This window comes from Sciurus vulgaris (genome assembly GCF_902686455.1).
Source record: "Sciurus vulgaris genome assembly, chromosome: 9".
Lineage (NCBI taxonomy): Eukaryota > Metazoa > Chordata > Mammalia > Rodentia > Sciuridae > Sciurus > Sciurus vulgaris.
Window position 1 is genome coordinate 100,965,711 of NC_136469.1, and position 9,526 is coordinate 100,975,236.

A 9,526-nucleotide genomic window follows, 5' to 3' on the forward strand; every position below is an offset into this window, starting at 1 on the left:
CTCTGGAAAGGGATTTATATCAATTGAGTTCTTTTGAATTCTCTGGGAGGGTCTGCTTTTAATGCGATAAGAGATCTTAAGAACTCAGTGGCTTTTGCTCAGAACAAATTTTTATGTTAAGGTTGTGTGTTTTGTACTTCAGTATCAATAAAGAGGAGCTACAGATACCTGGGACTACATAAATGAATCTCAGCAGCCTTAAACCAAGTTAAAGAAGCTAAATACAAAAGGCCACGTATCAGAGAGAAGTAAGACATTTTTTTAAAAAAGATCTCATGAGAATGGAGAACAGTGGAAGAAAGGAAGAGGATAGTGGGAAGGAGACATGAGAAAGGGGAAGAACTGCAGAATGAAATTGACCAAACTATGCTATGTGCATGTATGAATACATCACAGTGAATGCCACTTTTATGTAACTATATCTATAATGTACCAACTACAAAATAAAGTAGCCAGCACTGTGGCTTAGCCAGGCACTGTGGCTAAGTCCCCAACCCTTTTTATTTTTAGATGGTCTTGCCAAACTGCCCAAGGCATCACTAAATTGCTGAGACTGACCTTGAACTTGCAATCCTCCCACCTAAGCCTTCCAAATGACAGATTACAGGCATGCACAGAAAAATGATGGGCTGAGAAAAATTAACCTGTTTTAAAAGGGTCGCTTAGCTTATGCTTTCATTTATATAACATTTTGGAAAAGGCAAGATATAGAGACATGAATCATATCAGGGGTGCCTGGAGCTGGCAGTGAAAGTAAAGGAAGAGGACCTACTACAAAGATCGAGAACAAGGGCACAAGGGAATTTTGTGGGTGATGTAAATGATCCCTATCTCAACTCTGCTAAGGGCTACACAACTGTAACATTTTTCCAAATTTGTAGAATTGAACAATTCAAAAAGCAAATTTTTACTGAATACAAATTATACTCAATCTTATTTTTTAAAAATATAGTTGTTGGGCAGGGTGCAGTGGTCCATGTGTAATCTCAGCCACTGGGGAGCTGATGCAGAAGGATCACGAATTTAAGGTCGGCCTGGGCAATTTACTGAGACTGTCTCAACATAAAAGAAAAGAAAAGAAAAGAAAAAAGCCCAGAAATGTAGTTCAGTGGTAGAATACCCCTGAGTTCAGACCCCAGTACAGGAAAAAAAAACAAAACAAAAGAACTAGGGAGGTGGGTATGGCTCTGTCATAGAATGTGTGCTTAGCATATCTGGATTCAATCCCCAGTACCCAAAAAAGGAAGGAAGGAGAGTGGGAGAGAGAAAAAACAATTGTAAATAATTGATGCCAATTTTTATTTGTGTGGATATTTAGTTATTTGTTAATATTTAGGTAAAATGCTCAATTTCTTTCACAAAATGTCATTGTCTGAGAATGACATCTTTCCTCCTCACAGAGTCCTTATTAATTTATACTAAAAAAAAAAAAAAAATTGGTCACTTCCAGCAGGGCACAGTGGCACAGGTATTCCCAGCCATCTGGGAGGCTGAGGCAGGAGAACTGCAAGTTTGAGGCCAACCTGGGCAACAAAGGGAGACCATCTCATAATTAAAGGGCTAGGGTGTGACTCCGCAGTAGAGAACCTCTGGGTTCCATCCCGGTACCACACATCATCATCATCACTTCCTATTCTTAAAGCTGCTAAGGTGAGACAGTGGTGTGGGGGCAGGAGACAGATAAGGTAGTATAAAATGGGTTGACCTTCTTCAGTTTATAACCTAATTGAGGAAGTGAAACATGTTCTGCTTAAGTAAAAGCATGGGCAGTAAGAGCTTTTACTGTTCCAAGGAGAAATTGCTTCAAGCCCAGGATGAGTAAGGATTTTGTCTTGCCAGAAACTGAGCAGTCTGTAGGCACAGTTTACATGGAGAGTCCAAAGTGCAGAAATCCATGACTTTAAGGTCCTTGAGAATATGCTCTTCCAGGAGGGACAGAGGTTGTTCCTTCTGAACGATGAAGAGGCAGAAGAAGGGATGCAGAAAGATTCACTAAAACAAGTTGGAATACAGCTAGAGTTACAGCAAAACAGGACTGAAGCTGAAGAGCCTGGAATTGGTGTGGGACACACCTTTTTATATATGTGGAGGGCTTGTTCCAAGGAGGTATTAAGCAGTGAAGAAGTCTCGGAAAAGCACAATCACAGCACTACAATCCAGTTGGAATCCTGGTTGATAGTCGAATGTTAACCTAATCAGATACACTGATTTGGACCCAGATGAAGTCAAAATTCCTGCATTGTGCTTTGTACTTAGAAAAATGTCTTTTTTTTTTTTTCTTTTTTTTCTTTCTCATTTTGGTACTGGGAATTGAACCTAGGGTGCTTTACCACTGAGTTACATCCCCAGCCCTTTTTATTTTTCTTTTTATTTATTTTTTTAGTTGTCAACGGACCTTTATTTTATTTATTTATATACAGTGCTGAGAATCGAACCTAGTGCCTCGTACATGCTAGGCAAGTGCTCTGCCACTGAACCACAACCCTAGCCCGTCATTTTTTATTTTAAGACAGGGTCTCACTGAATTTCTTAGGATCTGACCAAATTGCTGAGGCTATTCTCAAAGTGATCTTCCTGCCCGAGGAGTCACTGGGATTACAAGTGTGAGCCACTATGCCCAGCAAAAGATGTCCTTCTGTACGAAAGCTAGTCTGTATGTATTCTAGAAAGAAGGAAAATAAAGAGGAAAAAAATGGCACCATTCACTTAAAACTGCCCAGGGAGGATTGAGATGCTGAATCTAGCAGATAAAAATGCATAATCCAGGTTTAGGACAAGGACAATTCACATGGAGTTTCTATAGTATAATAGAAAGTCCATGCTCACTGAGTAACAATAGTGAGTATAACTCCCCCATCCTTTGATTTAAAGCCACAATTAAGTCATTTATCAATTAGATTTTTGTGTGTGTGTGATACCAGGGTCTTTGAACTTATGATCCTCCTGTGTCAGCCTCCTGAGCCACTAGGATTATAGAAAGTGACGGGGGTGGGGGCAGGGGCAGTTTGCTGGGGAGATAGTTCAGCTGGTAGAGTGCTTGCCTCCTAAGCACAAGGCCCTGAGTTCGATCCCCAGTACCGGAAGCAAAAAAAAGAAAGTGACGGGCTATCACTTGGTATTCTATAGTATGCATCTCCCTAATGCCAGCCATAATCTTATTCCAAGCCTTTACAAATGCAGTTAAATTAAGTATCTTAAAATGAGGAGATCATACAGATTATCTGCGTGTCTCTTAAATCTAAAGACAAATATCTTTATCAGAGACACAGACCAGAAGGCAATGCTGTTTTATTCAGCAGGAATTTATTAAGCACTTTTCTCTGTTGAACGCACAGGTGTGGAAATGGGAGTCAGGTACAGAAACGTAAAAACTTTCTGGTGCCAGACATGTTGGCACATGCCTGTAATCCTAGTGACTCAGGAGGCTGAGGCAGAAGGGTCACAAGTTCCAGTCCAGCCTTAGCAATTTAGTAATATTTAAAAAAAATAAAAATAAAAAGGACTGGGGATGTAACTCAGTGGTAAAACGCCCGAGTTCAATCCCCAGTACAAAACATAGAAAAAACTTAAAATTACAAATTGACTTGCATTATATTTCTATTTGATCAGCGCAGCTCTAGAATGTTATTTTCCTCTACGGAGTTCTGTAAAATGGCTGAGCAGCTTCGTGCCCTGAAATCTCAACCTTTACCTTCTATAAAATAAAACCAGTACAACAGTCAAGTGTTGTATAAACCTATAAACCCAGCGACTCAGGAGGCTTAGCAGGAGGATCGAAAATTCCAGGCCAGCCCAAGCAACGTAGTGAGACCCTGTCTTACAAAAAAAAATTTTTAAAGGGCTGGGGATCTAGCTTAGTGGTACAGCATTTGCCTGCATGCATGAGGCCCTGGGTCCAGTAATACACACACATTAAAAAAAAAAAAAAGACTCCAAAATCTGAGGATCCTGAAGTCCCTTATATAAAATGACACTTTCACATATAACCTATACACCAACTCTTTTTTTGGTACTAGGAATTGAATCCAGGTACACTTAACCACTAGCCATGTCCCAGCCCTTTTTATTTTTTATTTTGAGACCAGGTCTTGCTAAGTTGATTAGGGCCTTGCCAAGTTGCTGAGGCTAGCCTCGAACATGCAGTCTTCTTGTCTCAGCCTCCCAAGTCACTGGGATTATAGGTGTGCACTACCACACCAGCCACACAAACTCTTGGATACATTTTACCATGTCTAGATTACTTATAATATCTTATAATGCAAGGTAAATGCTCTGTAAATAGCTGTTACATTGTACTGTTCAGGGAATAATGACAAGAGAAAAAAGTTTGTACATGTTCAGTACAGACATAATTTTTTTTTTTTTTCTGAATGTTTTCTACCCACTGTTGCTTGAATTAATGGATGAAGAACTTGAACATATGGAAGGCCAGCTGTGTGAGTCTGGGAAGCAAAGTAATACAGGAGAGAAAGTACAAACTGAGTCAGACAGACCTGGGTGAAACCCTGACTTTGCCATTTATACCTTAAGCCAGGTGTGGTGGCACATACCTGTAATCCCAGTTGCTTGGGAGGCTTAGGCAGGAGGATTGCAAATTCAAGGCCAGCCTCAGCTACTCATGATATCCTGTATCAAAATAGAAAGGACTGGGTGTGTAACTCAGTGGTAAAGTGCTTGCCTATCATGTGCAAAATCATGGGGTCAATCCCCATAACAGCAACTTGGGGGGCCAAGGTGGGAGGATTGCAAGTTCAAAACCAGTCTCAGCAACTTAGTAAGGCCCTGAGCAACTTAGCAAGACTCTATCTCAAAATAAAAAATCAAAAGTACTGGGGAAGGATATATAAAGAACTCAAAAAACTTAACACCAAATAACAAATAACCCAATCAATAAGTGGGCTAAGAAATGAACTAAACAGATACTTAATAGAAGAAGAAATACAATCAATCAACATGAAAAAAATGTTCATCCTCTCTTGCAATTAGAGAAATGCAAATCAAAACTGCTCTAATATTTCATCTCATTCCAATCAGAAAGGCAATTATCAAGAATACAAGCAAGGGGCTGGGAGGATAGCTCAGTCGGTAGAGTGCTTGCCTTGTAAGCACAAGGCCCTGGGTTCCATCCCCAGCACCCCAAAAAAAAAAGAATAAAGCAATAATAACTGTTGGCGAGGATGTGGGGAAAAGATACACTCATGCATTGTTGGTGAGACTGCAAATTGATGCAATTACTCTGGAAAGCAGATTCCAGAGTATGGAAGATTCCTCAGAAAACTTGGAATGGAACCACCATGTGACCCAGCTATCCCACTCCTCAGTTTACACCCAAAGGACTTAAAATCATCATACTATAGTGACACAGCCATATCAATGTCTATAGCAGCTCAGTCTACATTAGCAAAACTATGGAACCAACCTAGATGCCCTTCAACAGATGAATGGAACAAGAAAATATGGTACATATACACAATGGAATATTACTCAATGATAAAGAAGAATGAAATTATACCATTTGCAGAGAATATCATGCCAAGTGAAATAAACCAACCATGAAAAACCAAAGGCTGAATGTTTTCTCTGATAAGCAGATGCCGATCCATAGTGGGGGGTGGGTAGAAAAGAATGAAGGAACTTTGGATTATTCAGAGGGGAGTGAGGGGAGGGGTGAGGCAGTGGGGATGAGAAGGATAGAAGGAGACAGACATTATCACCCTACATACTTGTTTGAAAAAAATATTTTTTTAATTGTATAAAAAAAAGAAAAAAGGGGCTGTGGCTCAGTGGTAGAGTGCTTCAGTGGGTTCAATCCTCAGCACCACATGTAAATAAATAAATAAAGGTTCATCAACAACTAATAAAAATATTTTAAAAAGGAAAAGAAAAGAAAAAGACCAGTAATACCGCTCTGTGGTTAAGCATCCTGGATTCAATTCCCGGTACAAAAAAAAAAAAAAAAAAAGAGAGAGACCTTAGGCAAAACCCCTTAAGTCTTCTCAGTTTCAGTTGATTTTGGTTTTTGTATGAAATAATTTTTTATATTTAGAAAAAGCTATAACTCTGTTATATCTACAATGAGACATCTAACTAAATTTATTTTTTAAATTTATTTCATTAAGATATAAAAGGCTTATTATAACCTGTTTCTTAACTTTTACTGTTAATATTTATGTTTTCCAAATAACTCTATGAGACATAAACCAAATATTCATTTTTGCCAGATGCATTAAATGAGGCAAAAAATATGAACTGATTTGCTTTCCTTCCTGGAATTATCAAGCAGTTATGATTGGGTAAACCCATCTTCAGTTGAAAATATCATAAGTGAATATGTTAGTCAGCTTTTCTTGCTAGTTATTTTTGTTTTGTTTTGTTTGTTTGTGGTGCTAGGGTCTCCCCCATGCTAACCTCATGCTCTACTACTGAGCTACACCCCAAACCTCAGTTTCTGAGTCTGGGGAATCAGATTAATAATACTAACTTAACAAGGCTGATGTGTGAGCCACATAATATCACAGAGAGAGAACACCTGGCCTGGTGCATAGTGTTTGCTCCATAAATGTCAGTTCTTTGCCACCTTCTGCATTTTTCTGGTCCCATTAAGCCACGGAGAAGAAGAGGAAAGTGGGGCCTTCACCTTGCACTGGAAGGTACTCTACTGCTTACAGGGGTTTGAATTCATTCACTTTTTCTCACATCAGACCTTCGATGTAATTATTGCTGTCAATCATTAACCTCCCAAATGACCATCAGAAAAACAAGAAGGAATGGCACCTTGGCAGAATCTTTGTATTCAGGAGAGGAGATTTGACTGACTGGATGATTTTTAAGGCAGACAACTGAATGGGCAAAATTTATAACATAATAGGATAGGATTGGTGAGCATAGCGAAATGAAGGTCAGGAAACAAATTTTTTGTTTATTTGCTTTTTGGGTACTGGATTGAACCCAGGGTCTAGCACATACTAGACAAATATAGCCTTTATTTTAATTTTATTTTGGGACAGGATCATGCTAAAAATAAATTTATGATCAATCATCCTGCCTCTGTCTCCCAAGTAGCTGGAATTACAGATGTAGGCCACCACAACTGGCTGTTTGTTTTGGTATCAGGGATTGAACTCAGGTGCTCTTTACTACTGAGCCACATATCCCCAGCCCTTTGTATTTTTTATTTTGAGACTGGCTTTCTCTAAATTGCCTGGGCTGGTCTCAAACTAGCCATCCTCCAGCTTATCCTCCAGAGTCCCTGGGATGACAGTATGCATATTTCTTTATTGACTGATCCCCCGCCAGACTGTAAATTCCATAATGTCAGTTTTAATTTTTGTAACTATTGTAGTTTCAGCACCTAGAATGGTGCCTGATACAGAACAGAGTTTTAAATGAATATTTTTGGAGAAATGACAAGTTAGGAATAAAAAGAAGTTCACAATTTAGGGGGAAGCACAAACAGAAGTCAGGGGAGAGATGACTGTGTTCTGGAAGTGCTGGCTAGGATGGAGGGAATGGGGACCTGGCAGTCGGAGACACCCATTACAGGGGTGCCTCACCCAGGCTGGGAGAATGGGCTTCCTGGAGCAGATTGGTTTGTGGAGGAAATCCACCCAGCAAGCCTCAGAGAGAGTTCTCTGTAGGGGCTGGGGAGGGAACTGTCCCAGTGACCTATTGAGATTGAATGATAAGATCGCTTGTGATATCTGCCTGATGCACATGACCTGTGGTCAGGTGCCACCTGATTAGAGAATAATCAGTGGAAATTCCCCACTAACAAGTATAATTTCCTCTTGAACTGAAAGTCCACATAAAATGGATTCTTCACACTTGGATAGAAATTTGGGGGGTGAGCACAGAGGATTGAGCCCAGAGGTACCTTACCTCTGAGCTACATTCCCAGCTCTTTTTATTTTTTAAGATAGGGTCTTGCTAAGTTGCTGAGACTGACCTGGAACTTTTGACCCTCCTTCCTCAGCTTCCTGAGTTGGTGGCATCACAGGCGTGCATCACTGGGTTGGCCTCTGCCTCTCTGATGCACTCGTGACATGTAGTTTCAGAAACAATATGAAACTTTTTTTTCACTAACAGAAGGAAGGTCTTCTTTTTTTTTTTTTTCTTTGAAATTATATGTTTTGTATTAAATATTCATGGAAGTTTGTTTTCTTTGATATAGCCCATCCCTAGTACCAGAACAGAAGGAAGGTCTTTAAGTGGAGATAAGGTTTGGGGTTTTTGTTTGTTTTGTTTGAGGTGCTGGGGATAAAGCCACATGCCTTACACGTGTTAGGCATGTGCTCTACCATTGAGTCACGCCCCAGACTGAGATAAGGTTTTGGTTGAAAAGATAAACTAAGCACATGCAAATTCCTTCAAAGTGACCTCTAAAATTCCCCTCAGAGCTGGTTTTAATCTAGACAGCGATGCGCCCTGTCCTCCTTAATGTCTTAACAGGTTGGAAAATACCAGACACATTCTCTTTTCAAATTGACACATTTTGCTGAAATTTCTTTAGTAATTTAGTTGTTTTATTTCTTTACATGTTTTAGGAGTTTGAATTTTCATCTCTGTGCCAGGAGGTGGGGAATAAGGTGGTAAAACATCATGTGGCTGATGTGAGGGAAGAGGGAAGTGACAGCCTAAATGAAGTTTCAGTCGTTGCTCTGCTCAAAGCCCTTCATCTTATACAGCGGTGTACCTGGATAACTCTCAATGGCCCATCCTGGATCACAATCATTACTCAATAAATGATAAATGTTAGTTCCTTTCTTTGATACTGCCTGAAATATCTTAATCCTTGAAGTAAGATGCTTGAGTATGGAAAGTGGAAGTGGTTTAAGAGAGACAGCCTCGAAGGCAGCATGGTTGCTTGCATGAGCTGGGGTTTCCTCTTTCCCTGCTTCCACCTCTGAATCCCCCAGCTGCACCTAGCGATATTAAAAATCACCCTGGGCTGGGGCTGTAGCTGAGTGGTGGAGTGCTTGCCTCCCAAGTGTGAGGCACTGAGTTCGATCCTCAGCACCACATTAAAAAATAATAATAAGAAGAAGAAGATATTGTGTCCACTACAACTAAAAAATATTTTGTTGTAGCGGAGGCAGGTAGGAATCTGGCTGAGATCTGAGATGGAAATGCCCCCTAAAACCATGTGATGGTGGCCACATACAGGAGAAAGGAAAACCATATTTCAGTGTGAGACGCCTGACCTCGGAGCCTCCCTTCCCTCCTGACGTCGCCCTCGGCAGTGCCTGCAGTCTTTGGCACCGCTGATAGGAGGCTGGGCCGCTGTTACCGAGGCAATAGTCTCCATTGTTGTGGGCCACCTCCCAGGGTAATTGACAGCGACAGGGGTTAGGCGAGGGAGAAAGGCCACAGAATAGACATCAAAGGCAATCATTGCAAAATCGAGCTTGCTGTGAATGGAGGCAGTCACTCAGAATGTCATCCTGGAGATAAATTCCTTAGATTAAAAATTTTGATAGTCACCAAGGTAAAAATGAAACCCCAGGGCTTTCTATGAAAAAGACATTTT